The following is a 14,037-nucleotide window of genomic DNA, read 5'->3' as shown; positions in this document are numbered from 1 at the left end:
AAAAAAAAAAAAAAAAAAAAAAACAGCTGGAGAAAAAAGTGATACAGTTTCTCTTGAGGAACAACAATAAAGATGATATCTACTCTCTTCACAAAAATCTGTGGACAGCGGAAGACAATAGAATAACATCTTTAAAATGCTGAAAGAAATACAAAGCTAAACAAAAACCTGTCAACCTAGAATTCTGTTACCCTCCACCAAAAAAAACTTCAAATATGAAAGTGAAAAAAATGTCTTCAGGCGAATAGGAACTGTGAAGTTGCACACCTAATAGACTAACATGATAAGAAATCCTAAAGTAATTTATCAGGTCAAAGGAAAATGATCCCATGTCATCATGCTGAGTAAATATGAAAGACCATTCACTTTTTTATTTTTTTTTTAGCTGGAGTCTCACTCTGCCACCCACCCTGGAGTGCAGTGGCACGATCTTGGTTCACTGTAACCTCCACCTCCCGGGTTTGAGTGATTCTCCTGCCTCAGCCCCATAGTAGCTGGGATTATAGGCACCTGCCACCACACCTGGCTAATTTCTGTATTTTTAGTAAAGACAGGGTTTTACCATGTTGGCCATGCTGGTCTTGAACTCCTGACTTCAGGTGATCCATCTGCCCTGGCCTCCCAAAGTACTGGGATTATAGGTGTGAGCCACTGTGCCTGGCAGACCATTCACTATTAAAACAACAATCATAACAAATATTTGCAGGGTTTATAACATAGGTAGAAAATAAAATGTGCCATCCTGGGCAACATAGTGAGACCCTGTCTCTACAAAAAAAATTCAAAAAATTAGCCAAGTGGTGGGAGCCCGAGGTGAGAGAATTGTTTGAGGCCAGGAGGTGGAGACTGCAGTGAGCTGAGATTGTGCCACTGTACTCCAGCATAGGAGACAGAGCTAGAATGATATTTCCCTAAAATTAGGAAAAGGCAAAAATATGCATTATCACCACTAGTGTTTGGCATTATGTTGAAAGTCCTAGCCAGTGTGGTAAGACAGGAAAAAGAAATTGGTATGCAGATTGAAAAAGAATGAAGCAAGACTGTCTTTATGGCAGACGTGATTGTTTACGTTGAAAATCTTTTTTTTTTAATTTTTTAATTTTTTGAGACAGAGTCTCACTCTGTTGCCCAGGATGGAGTGCAGTGGCATGATCTCGGTTCACTGCAACCTCTGCCTCCTGGGTGCAAGCAATTGTTCTACCTCAACCTCTCAAGTAGCTGGGATTACAGGCATGTGCCACCATGTCCGGCTAATTTTTATACTTTTAGAAGAGTCGGGGTTTCACAATGTTGGCCTGGCTGGTCTTGAATTCCTGACCTCAGGTCATCTTCCAGCCTTGGCCTCCCAAAGTGCTAGGATTACAGACGTGAGCCACCATGCCTGGCTGAATTTTTTTTTTTTAATTTTTTGAAAATCTTAGAAAAATATATGAAAAAATACTAAACTGAAAAGTGAATTTAAGAATATTGTGTAATACAAAGTCAATATACAGTCAACTGTATTTGTATATGCTACCAAGAAACAACTGAAATATAAACTTTAAAAATATCACTTAATAGTATTCAAAAATATAAAATACTTGGGAATTAATATGATAAAATATCTTCAAGGCATTTATACTCCAAACTATAAAACATTTTAAGAAAATTTAGCATATACTGGCTAACGCCCTTTTCGGACTTAGTCCACCTGTACCCAGGTGAATTAAAAAAAAAGAAGAAAGAAAATTTAGCAAATACCTAAATGAAGGGCAATATATAATGTTCATAGAATAGAAATTTAGTATTATTAAGATAACAATCTTCCCCAATTTGATGTATAGATTCAACATAATCCTGATCAAAATACCAAGCAGCACTTTTTTTTTGGTGGTAAATCAAGCTGAGTATAAAATTTATATTTATATCGCGTTGTATTAGCATAGACTGGGCATGGTTGTTTACAACTGTAATCCCAGCACTTTAGGAGGCCGAGGTGAGAGGATTGCTTGAGCCCAGGAGTTCGAGACCAGCCTGGACAATAGGTTGGGAAATGGTCTTTACTAAAAATAAAAATAAAGAATTGGTATAGACTCATAGTTTTCAGTACGCATAGTTAGGTATAGAAAATTCAAAGACCTAGGAAAAACAACCTTGCAAAAGAAGAACAGAGTGACTACAGATCAATGGAACAGAATAGAGTCCAGAAATGAATCTCCAATATATGGTAATGTACTTATTTGCTTGTTTAGTTTTCAGAAATAGGGCCTTGCTCTCATTCAGGCTGGAGTACAGTGGCATAATGAGAGCTCACTGCAGCCTCTATCTCATGGGATCAAGTGATCATCCCACCTCAGCCTACTGAGTAGCTAGGACTACAAGTGCATACTACCATATCTGGCATATTTTTACGTTTTTGCAGAGACAGAGTGCCACTGTGTTGCTCAGGCTGGTCTTGAACTCCTGGTCTCAAGTAGTCCTCCCGTCTTGGCCTCCCAGCATGCTGGGAATACAGGTGTGAGCCACCATGTTCAGCTGGTAATTGATTTTTAACAAATGACCCAAGGTCATTCATCAGGAAATGAATATATTTTTCAATAAATGGTGTTGGAAAACTGGGTATCTGTATGAAAAAAAATAACCTTGACCTCTGCCTCATAGCATACACAAAAATTTTTTAAAAATAAGAGAATAGCTTTCTGAATTTAGGGTAAATAACTGTTTCAGACAGGATACACAAAAAAGCACAGTAGCCGTAAAATTAAAAACTTATACATTGGACTTTATAAAAAGTAAAATTTCCTGCTCAATACCATTAAGAAAATAAAGGCAGGCCACAGTGTGGTTGAAAACATTCTCAATGCATTTATTTAAAAAGGACTTGGGTGGCTGGGCACGGTGGCTCATGCCTATATTTCCAGCACTTTGGGAGGCTTAGGTAAGTGGATCACGAGGTCAGGGGTTCGAGATCAGCTTGGCCAACATGGTGAAACCCTGTCTCTACTAAAAATACAAAAATTAGCCAGGCGTGGTGGCGGGCGCCTGTAATCCCAGCTACTCCAGAGGCTGATGCAGGAGACTTGCTTGAACCCAGGAGGCAGAGATTGCAGTCAGCTGAGATTGTGCCACTGCACTCCAGCCTGGGTAACAGAGCAAGACTCTGTCTCAAAATAATAAATAAATAAATAAATTGGACTTGGATCCAGAATATATCAACTCCTACAAACCAATAAGCAAGGTAAACAACTTTATAAATGGGCAGAAACTCAATCAGTTATTTGATAAAGGAAGATGTATAAATGTCTAGTAAGAACACGCCACATGATGGGGATTTGGTAAGGGCAGGAGGAGGCAGTCACAATGGGTTAGAACAGTGTATCAGGGCCTGAGCAGGGTGAGTAAAGCATCCCGACAATGGGAAGCCCTGGCATGGCTGGAGCCCAAGTAAGGAGAGAAGGCCAGTCATGTGGAAGGAAGCCTGGCATGGAGGAATTCAGAGCTCCAGCAGAGAGGTGGTCATGTCCAGAGACAATTCAGCATGGCATATTGGAGTAGGAGCCCCAGGGTGAGACGGATATCCATCTAGGATATTGGATGTCAGAGCCTGAGCTAGGAGAGCAGAGTCCATAAAGGAAGTAGCCCAACCTAGGGAGTTAGAGCCTCAGCTAGGTGAGAGGGGTGTTGCTGTGAAGACGGCTCAGCATCTTCAGAGCGTAAGCGGAGTAAGGAGGGCATCTGCTGGAGGGGAGGCTCAAAGATTTCAGAAGTGGGGCAAGGTGAAGAGGGCTCAGTGGTAGAGGGATGACCTTGAATGGAGTGTGAGAGAGTGAGCATAATGAGGAGATTGCCATCCTGGGGATGGGATGGCAATGAACATGGGAGATTGGATGCACTTAGCATACTGACCAAATAAGTAAATATAGTAAGAACAGCACATGTCAGAGAAAGGAGCTATGGATGCAGAAAAGGGGAAAACTAAAGTGAACTCTGTGGTGTTGGATTGGATTTAGAAGTATTGGCATAGACTGGGCATGGTGGTTCACACCTGTTATACCAGCACCCTGGGAGGGTGAGATGGGCAGATATCTTGAGCCCAGGAGTTCAAGACCAGCCTGGGCAACATGGCGAGACCCTGTCTCTACTAAAAATAAAAATAAAAAAAGAACAAATATTGGTGTACACTCATGGTTTTCAATACACATAGGTATAGAAATAAATACAGATGTGTGTGTGTGTGTGTGTGTGTGTGTGTGTGTGTGTGTGTGTGTTTGTGTGTGACCATATATTCTCTAGCTCTGACCTGAGAGAGGCCCTGGAACAGTAGCATGACATGAAATTGAGCACACCAAGTGCCTACATTTTGGTTCCTAGATACAGTTTTCCGCTAAAAGAAACTAGGCTTCCTTGGAGAAATGGCTGATTCCAGGTAGGGGCAGAAAAAGAATAGGGGATTCTGGATATACTTGTTCCAGAAAGGAATAGGTTGTTCCAAGAATGATAGGAACATGTGTGTCAAAAGGACACAGAAGCCAGTTTACAGAGGCAAATTTAGTACAATTTGAGTATTAAAATAAATGATAGATTATAACGCACCAAAGAATATAGGAAACCACAAGTTTATGCACATATATATTAATAAATGAACAAATTAAAAGTCTGTCTGGGAAGTTACCTAATCTCAGAGTACCTCTATGCAAAAGTATTACTTACAAAGGGAAAACAATAACTTTTCAGTACAGAAGACTTGTAAACACCACCTTCTTCAAGTGATCAGTGAACACCATTAGAAAAGGGGCAAACGAAAGTGATGTGCCTTCTATGATAGTCTTGCCAAAGCTGCATAATCTTAATGTAATGATGAAGACACATTAGATAAACCCCGATTTGGGGCTGTTCTACAATATGATTGGCTGTCAGCTTCAGAAGTAGCAAGGTCGTGAAAGCCAAGGAAACTTGAGAACAGTTCCAGCTTGGTGGAGACTGAAGAAATTTGACAACTAACTGCAGCATATAATTACCGAATCATCCTTTTACTAGGAAGAATATTATTGGGATAATTGTTAAAGTTTGAGGCTGAGCATGGTGGCTCATGCATATAATCCCAGCACTTTGGGAGGCTGAGGCAAGAGGATCACTTGAGCCCAGAAGTTCAAGACCAGCCTTGGCAACATGGCAAGATCCTGTCTCTAAAATAAAATAAAATTTAAATTTAAAAAAAGCTTGACTAGGGTCTGAGAATCAGATGGTTGTATGCACCAATAATTTCCTAATTTGATGGTTGCATGTGATTAAGTAGGAGAATGTCTTGTTGGTATGAAATGCACACTAAAGAATTAGAGGAAAGTGGAGCATCAGGTTGGCAATTTATTCTAAAATGTTCAGAAAAAAAGTTCTTTGTGTTTTACTTGCAACTTTCTCTAAGTATGTGATTATGCCAAGATTTTATTATCACACACACACACACACACACACACACACACACACACACACGATAATACCAAGTGTTTGTGAGGAAGGGGAGCAGCTGTCCCACTTTGGAAAATTGTGTGTTCATTTCTGATAAAGTTAAAGTTACACCTCCCCTAGGAGCCAAAAATTTCACTTCTAGACACGTCTACAAAAGAACCTCTGTGTTCTTAGCAGTTTTATTCAACATACCTGCAAACTGGAAAGAACCCAAATGTCCATTAATAAGCGAGTGGATAAATAAATTGTGGTTTGTCCATACAGTGTGAATACCCTTCAGCAATAAATAGGAATGAGCTGCTAACACACAGAACGACATGGATGAATCTCAAAAGTGTTATGTTGCATGAAAGAAGTCAGACACAGGTGAGTTTATACTTAAGATTCTATTGACATGAAATTCAAGGACAGTCAAAACTAAACTATAGTGATTGAAATTAGAATAGAATAGTTGTTGCTTTTGGGGAATGGAGATTGACTGAAAAGGACTGGAGGAAAATTTCTGGGTGCAGAAATAATGTTTTATATCTTTTTTTTTTTTTTTTTTTTGAGACAGAGTCTTGCTCTGTTGCCCAGGCTGGAGTGCAGTGGCGCTATCTTGGCTCACTGCAACCTCTGCCTCCAGGGTTCAAGCAGTTCTCCTGCCTCAGCCTCCTAGGTAGCTGGGATTATAGGCATGCGTCACCGTGCCTGGCTAATTTTGTATTTTTAATAGAGACGAGGTTTCTCCATGTTGGTCAGGGTGGTCTCGAAATTTTAACAGTATCCACTTGGCTCGGCCTCCCAAAATGCTGGGATTACAGGCATGAGCCACCACACCTGGCCATGTTTTATATCTTGATTGAGTGGTTGTATATATTTGACAAAATTAATCAAATTGTACATAAAATCTATTCATATTGTTTTTGTAAACTATATCTCAATTTAAAAAGCTAAAATCTTTAAAATGTGCTAAATCCTCAGCAGTGGTTATCTCTAGGGAATGGGATTCCCACATTATGTATTACTGAGGTTTCGAACTATTTCAACCAGTATGTCTTAGTTATTAAAAACAGCCACACTGAGCTTGAGTAGCCAAGGCAAGACGGGTCAAAGTCAGAGTGGTGGTCATGTTCCTGGAGGTGGCAGGAAGGATGGCAAGGACAAGAAAAAGAAATATGAACCTCCTGTACCAGCTAGAGTGAGGAAAAAGGAGAAGAAAGCAAAGGGACAGATGCCGTCAGCAAACTGCCACTGGTGACACCTCACACTCAGTGCCGGTCACAATTACTGAAGTTAGGGAGAATTAAAGACTACCTTCTCATGGAGGAAGAATTCATTAGGAATCAGGAACAAATGAAACGATTAGAAGAGCAAGAGGAGGAAAGATCAAAAGTGGATCATCTGAGGGGCACCCCGATATCAGTAGGAACCTTGGAAGAGATCATCGATGACAATCATGCCATCATGTCTACATCTGTGGGCTCAGAATACCACGTCAGCATTCTGTCATTTGTAGACAAGGACCTGCTGGAACCTGGCTGCTTAGTCCTGCTCAACCAAAAGGTACATGCCATGATAGGGGTGCTGATGGATGACACAGATCCCCTGGTCACAGTGATGAAGGTGGAAAAGTCCCCCAGGAGACCTATGCCAATATTGGGGGCTTGGACAACCAAATTCAGGAAATTAAGGAATCTGTGGAGCTTTCTCTCACCCATCCTGAATATTATGAAGAGATGGGTGTAAAGCCTCCTAAGGGGGTCATTCTCTATGGTCCACCTGGCACAGGTAAAACCTTGTTAGCCAAAGCAGTAGCAAACCAAACCTCAGCCACTTTCTTGAGAGTGGTTGGCTCTGAACTTATTCAGAAGTACCCAGGTGATGGGCCCAAACTTGTACGGGAACTATTTCAAGCTGCTGAAGAACATGCACCATCCATCGTGTTTATTGATGAAATTGATGCCATTGGAACAAAAAGATATGACTCAAATTCTGGTGGTGAGAGAGAAATTCAGCGAACAATGTTGGAACTGTTGAACCAGTGGATGGATTTGATTCTAGGGGAGATGTGAAAGTTATCATGGCCACAAACTGAACAGAAACTTTGGATCCAGCACTTATCGGACCAGGCCACATTGACAGGAAGATCGAGTTCCCCCTGCCTGATGGAAAGACTAAGAAGCACATCTTTCAGATTCACACAAGCAGGATGATGCTGGCCGATGATGTAACCCTGGACGACTTGATCATGGCTAAAGATGACCTCTCTGGTGCTGACATCAAGGCAATCTGTACAGAAGCTGGTCTGATGGCCTTAAGAGAATGTAGAATGAAAGTAACAAGTGAAGACTTCAAAAAATCTAAAGAAAATGTTCTTTGCAAGAAACAGGAAGGCACCCCTGAGGGGCTCTATCTCTAGTGAATCACAGCTGCCATCAGGAAAATGGGAGATTTCTCCATCCCTGAAAGGGATGAGGTTGGGGGAGTTGCCCAGAGGAATCCCTGTTCCCCTTGGTTTTTTATTAGTAAAACATCCTGTGTCTTTGGAGTATGATGTGTAAGTGCCCACTGGGTGGTCTTCGTCTGTCAGTCACTGTGCAGCAGTCTGCTTCCCAATAAAGTGTGCTCTTTCACACACACACACACACACACACACACACACAGCCACGCTGAGCATCTAAAAATATAATTACATGAAGGTAGTAGGATTTGTCCAAATTGCACTCAAGCAACTAGTTATTTAGGGGAAAACTTAAGTTAGATCTTCTTTAAACATATACAAAAATGCTTTGGTAAGTCAAAGGTAATGTATAAAATAAAGCCAGAAATTTTAGATTAAGTCATAAATAATAGAAAACGGGTTAATATTTATCTGCTTTCTGAATTGCAAAGAAACTTTCAGTGATTAAAAGTAATGTTAGGAACTGTGAACAAGTACATTTTTGCTGCATGAGAATACCCCAGTATATAATGAAGTGGAAGCAATTAAATGCAACAGGAAGTTGGGGGAATCTACAAAAGCATAATGACATTCAACAGCGTTGTAAATAAAGGGTGTAAATTCTAGAAAGGAAGAAAGGATGGAAAGAAGGGAGGGAGGAGGGTAGGAAAGCCATGGCAGGAGGGACAGAAAAAAAGAAAGACAAGAAAAAAAGGAAACCAAAGGAAGAGAAAGGAGTTAAGAAGGAAGAACAGAAAGGAGGAGCACACAGATGGCTAATCAGCAGGTGAGGAAAAGGTAAACCTGATTTTTTTTTTTTTTTTTTTGAGGGGGAGTCTTGCTCTGTCACCAGCCTGGAGTGCAATGGCGCGATCTTGGCTCACTGCAACCTCCCCGGTTCAAGTGGTTCTCCTGCCTCAGCCTCCCGAGTAGCTGGGATTACAGGAGCGCACCACCATGCCCAGCTAATTTTTGTATTATTATTATTATCTTTAGGAGAGTCGGCGTTTCACCGTGTTGGTCAGGATGGTCTCCATCTCTTGACCTCGTGATCCGCCTTCCTCGACCTCCCAAAGTGCTGGGATTACAGGTGTGAGTGAACGCGCCTGGTCTGTAAAGCTGACTTTTTACACCTAAATTAAACGTATCAAAGTAGCAAACTTACTGTTAAATCATAGCGTTCGATGGCAGCCGTGGTGTGCCCGGATGACGTATGTTCAATAGGTGCGGAGGTGTGATTGCTACATTTCTGAAAGCCAAACTAGTGATGTGTAATCTTTAACATGTTTCTATATTTTGAACCAGAAATATCACATTTTGGAATCCGTCTAAAAAATAATTAAAGCACTCTTTTCAGGATTATTCGTAAGTCAAAACGAGAAAAATAATCTCAATACCAAAATTAAGAGACTAGTTCTTAAATGATGGGACATCCACTTGATGGATTATTATTCTACCATTAAATGGTGTTTACAAGGAGTTTTTAATAACTTTTCTAAATGCTTTAAAAAAATGCTCACAATCACTTAAGGATAACAAGGCTGAACTCCTTCAGTTCCGAAATAGAAACTTCTCTGTGCTGGAAGCACAGTCAGCCTGTAAGACACGCCTCAGTTTTGTTCTCCTTCATTGTATTTAAATACTGTCCCCCAACCCCCACCCCACCCCACGTGCGTGTGTGTGTGTGTGTGTGTGTGTGTGTGCGCGCGCGCGCGCGTGTGTGTATCACCGGCTGCTCTGGAGGACAGGCGGCTCCGCGCTGCGGCCGTGGCGGGCCCCGCTAGGCTCACAGGGCGGCTGGCAGGGCGGGGAGCGGCGCGGGGCAGCTGCTGCGACGGTGGCAGCGGAGATGAAGGTGTCAGCCTGACTCGGGCGGCTCCTGAGAGCTCGCTGGGGCACCTCAGCGACTCTCACATCTGTTCGGCATCTGGCTGTCACCCCCTCCGGAGAATAATGGATCCCCTTCCCTTCTCCCTTCCAAATGTCCCCCAGGTTCCTCCCAAGGCAAACTCCAGCTGGAAGGGGGCATCCTGGGAAGTGTAGTTCCCGCCGCTCTGCATTGCGGAGGAGGGGCGGGAAGGATGCTGAGCGCTGCTTGTCTACCCAGCACAACACGCCAGGTCCGGCTGGAGATCATCCCGCCCTACCTGTCAATCTGCCAGGGGTCAGAAGGCCACAGGTTGAGAAGGAAAAGTGTCTGGATTATAGTTAGCAGAGCTTGTACTATATATAGTTTCTAAGTAAAAGAGTTCTTTTAAGTGTGTGGCATTCCCAGTGTATTTTAGTATACATTTGCAAAACAATACAAGACGAAGCCTTTATCATTTAAACCAAGTTATATGATCTTTTAGAAGTTTAGAAAGGAACAACATTAGGAACTCTTCACTTGAAACCCTCATATATTGGAGGGAATGTAAAATATGCAGCCGCTGTGGAAAACAACTTGGCAGTTCCTCAAAAAGTTAAACACAGAGTCATCATTATAACCCAGCAATTCTATCCTTAGGTAGATCCATTTTCATGTTTACAAAAAAATTGTAAATATGTGTTCACACAAAAATTAGTACACTAATGTTCATTGCAGCGTTATTCATAATAGTTGAAACATAGACACTAACACACATATCTCCAACTAATGAATTAACAAACAAAATGTGGTATATCTAGACAATGAAATACTATTTGCCCATGAAAAGAAATGAAATACTGATACATGCAATGACATAGATGACCCTTGAAAGCATTATGCTAAGACAGAGACGCAGGGCCACATATTTTATTTCATTTATGTGAAATGTCAAGAATAGGCAAATCTGCAGAGACAGAAAGATTTGTGGTTGCCTAGGGCTCAGGATGGGAGGAAACAGAGTGGTTGCTAATGGACATGGGGTTTCTTTTGGGGGGGATAAAAACGTTCTCAAATTGGATAGTGATGATAGTTATACAACTCTGTGAACTGAACATTTTAAAATTGTGGTAAAACATACATAATCTAAAACTTACCATTAACCATCAAAATATTAACCATTTCAAGTGTACAGTTCAGTGGCATTAAGAACATTCATAGGTTGTGCAAGCATCAGAAGCAGCCACCTGCAGAAGTTTTTCATCTTCCCAAACTGAAAGTTTCTGCCCCTTAAACAATAACTCCCCATCTTCCTCTCCCTGCATCTCCTGGTAAGCACCTTTCTACTTTCTGTCTTTATGAATTCATTATTTTAGGCACCTCATATAAGTGGAATCACACAGTATTTGCCCTTTGTGACTTGCTCATTTCACTTAGCATAATGTCTATAAGGTTCGTTCATGTCGTAGCATGTGTTAGAATTTCCTTCCTTTTTAAGGCTGAATAATATTCTATTGTACACATATGCCCCACTTTGTTTAACCGTTTATCCATTAATGGATACTTGGGTTGCTTTCACCTTTTGACTATTGTGAATAATGCTGCTATGAACATCGATGTACAAATATCTGTTCAAGACTTTGCTTTCAGTTCTTTTGGATATGCACCCAGAAGTGGCATTGCTGGATCATATGAGGATTTTATCTTTAAATTTTTAGGGAACTGCCAACCGTTTTCCATAGCAAGTATACCATTTTACAGTCCCACCAACAGTGCAGAAGGGTTCCTTCTCCACATCCTCATCAACACGAATTTTCTGATATTGTTGTTTATCATAGCCATCCTAATGGGTATTAAATGATATATCATTGCAGTTTTGATTTGCATTTTGAATTGTACATTTTAGGATGAATTTTATATGTGAATCATATCTCAGTTAAAAATTGTTCATTGAGAGACCCAAGTAGCACCAAGCATACCTTGTGCCCAGATCTTGGCTTCTAAATATCTTTCTTCACTAAAGGGGGCCTAACATCGGATGGAGAAAGTACAAGGTGAGCATTTTGCTGTACAAGAAAGCAAGGAAGTGCTCAAAGAATGGCAGGGCATGTCTAAATGACACTCATCAAATCCAAGAAAATTTGAGCGTCAAAATGACCATAATTACTTGTAAATATTGCATAAGTAACAATTCGATTGATTGAGAGAAAAAGGCAATTCTTTATGGGAGAGTGCTAGTAGCTAGGAGATGTAAAAAGAATGATAGACTTTTAAAGTCACCGTTTTACAACCTCTAATGAAATAATTTTGGTTCCAGCTGGGATCCTGCTGGGATTGGCAATGGATGTTACAGCCATTAAGTGAACAATTACTAGGGAATCAAATATTCACATGATTATTTGAGTCATCCAGATAATTCATTAACTGCAAATGGAAACATACCTTTGAAATGAAGAAATCTGGCAATTACCACCTTAAGTAACCAAACTCAGTATCATGAAGCATAGAAAAACTTGATATGTATGCTTCCTAATATGATGTAATATTAAGCATGTAACATCGCCTACAAAGCATTTTTACTAAAATGTATGGCCTGAGTGTAAGCAAGCTCCTTTAGACCAGATCTCCACCTTCCAGGAATTCAGGGAATAGTGAGACAAGTCAAAGAACGCCATGCAGAATATTTAATGAGGAATTGACCTGGAATCTTCAGCAAGTCAATGTCACGAAAAGCAGCAGCAGCAGTAGCAAGGAGACTGCTGTAGATAAGAAACACTGGAGAGACCTAATTAAACAAATGCAGCAACAAAATACACCTGCTCAGTGAAGGCCTCTTGCTGGCTGTATTTAGATTTTATAAATTAATGCAAACATGATGCAGGCACGTTAATTTATCATGTGTTAACAAGAATCTAAAATATGTATTATTAAAACTTTTTAATAAATGGGAATTTTTATTGCAATTTTCTTTTGTATTCCCTCCCCTATGGGAAAAGAAACCACAATCATACAAATGACTGTCCTTGAAAGCAGATAATATAACATTCGCTCCAAGATATTCATATAATTTATCACTAAATCACAGATTCAGCCTGGGAAGAAAATAGAAACGTATGGAACAATTTTTCATTTCACTGGGCATGAGAAACCTTTCTACCTGTTAATGTCATTAACAGCAATATGGGCATCTCCATAACATAATATTTCTAGACATACGTGCCTTTAAAAAACATTTTGTTCTTTTTTTCACCCAAATTTTGTTCTTTTTTTTTTTCACCCCAATTTCATCTTGAAATTTATTTTTTTTTTTTTGAGACAGAATCTTACTCTGTCACCCAGACTGGAGTACAGTGGCACGATCTCGGCTCACTGCAACCTCCTCCTCCCAGGTTCAAGCACTTCTCCTGCCTCAGCCTCCCGAGTAGTTGGGATTACAGGTGTGCACCACCACACGTGGCTAATTTTTGTATTTTTAGTAGAGAGGGCGTTTCACCGTCTTGGCCAGGCTGGTCTCAAACTCCTGACCTCAAGTGATCCACCTGCCTCGGCTGCCCAAAGTGCTGGGATTACAGGTGTGAGTTACCATGCCTAGCCCATAATGTGGCTTTTAAAATAGTGCTCTCCAACAGAAATATAACGTGAGCCACAAATGTGAGCCCATATATAATATTATATCTTCTAGTAGTCATGTTAAAATAGTAAAAAGAAAATAGGTAAAATTAATTTTAATATTTATATTTTATTCAGTATATCCAAAATACTATTATTTCAATAAGTAAAAAGTATAAAATGATTAAAGAGATATTTTATATTCTTTATCTTACTAAGTCTTTGAAATCCAGTGTGTATATTTCACTTTCAGCAAATCTCAATTTGGACTGGCCACATTTCAAGTACTCAGTAGTGGCTTACATGTGGGACAGTTCCAGTCTGAAATAAAAATACTGGACCTAATAGAACTGGCTTTAAATGTTGCAGGTGAGCAGTATTAAGTACAACATGTTCAAAGGTGAACTTTCCAAATATGTACTTTTGATTTCCATTTGTTCTGGAATATTTTCAAGACGGAAAAAATAAGCTGAAAAATTCTATTTACCTACCAATCAACTATTATTTTTGCATTTAGGAGAAGAGAGTGGAGATTACAGTGAAAGGAAGAAAGAACTTTCAACTTTGTACGTATATGTCAGAATCGGGAAACACCGAATTACCTTAGACTAGAGTTTGCCACTAGGGTCTGAATGCAAGGGACATAAAAGTTCCAAAACCTGTCTATCCTTCCTTCAAACCAGACTTTGCATTTTCCTTTTAGGTTCCCACTGCC

At 40.3% G+C, this 14,037-nt stretch overlaps 1 pseudogene across 1 annotated transcript; it reads left to right on the top strand.

Moving 5' to 3' along the window:
• Positions 1-6,732: 6,732 nt before the first annotated feature.
• Positions 6,733-8,062, top strand: LOC108292602 (annotated as a pseudogene). Its single transcript, XR_001820341.2, has one exon. The product of XR_001820341.2 is annotated as a 26S proteasome regulatory subunit 4-like (transcript).
• The last annotated feature ends 5,975 nt before the right edge of the window (positions 8,063-14,037 follow it).

The sequence above is a fragment of the Cebus imitator genome, unplaced genomic scaffold (assembly GCF_001604975.1).
Source record: "Cebus imitator isolate Cc_AM_T3 unplaced genomic scaffold, Cebus_imitator-1.0 Scaffold496, whole genome shotgun sequence".
Taxonomy (NCBI): Eukaryota; Metazoa; Chordata; class Mammalia; order Primates; family Cebidae; genus Cebus; species Cebus imitator.
Note: the sequence above shows the minus strand (reverse complement) of the source record. Positions and strands in the feature narration are given on the sequence as shown.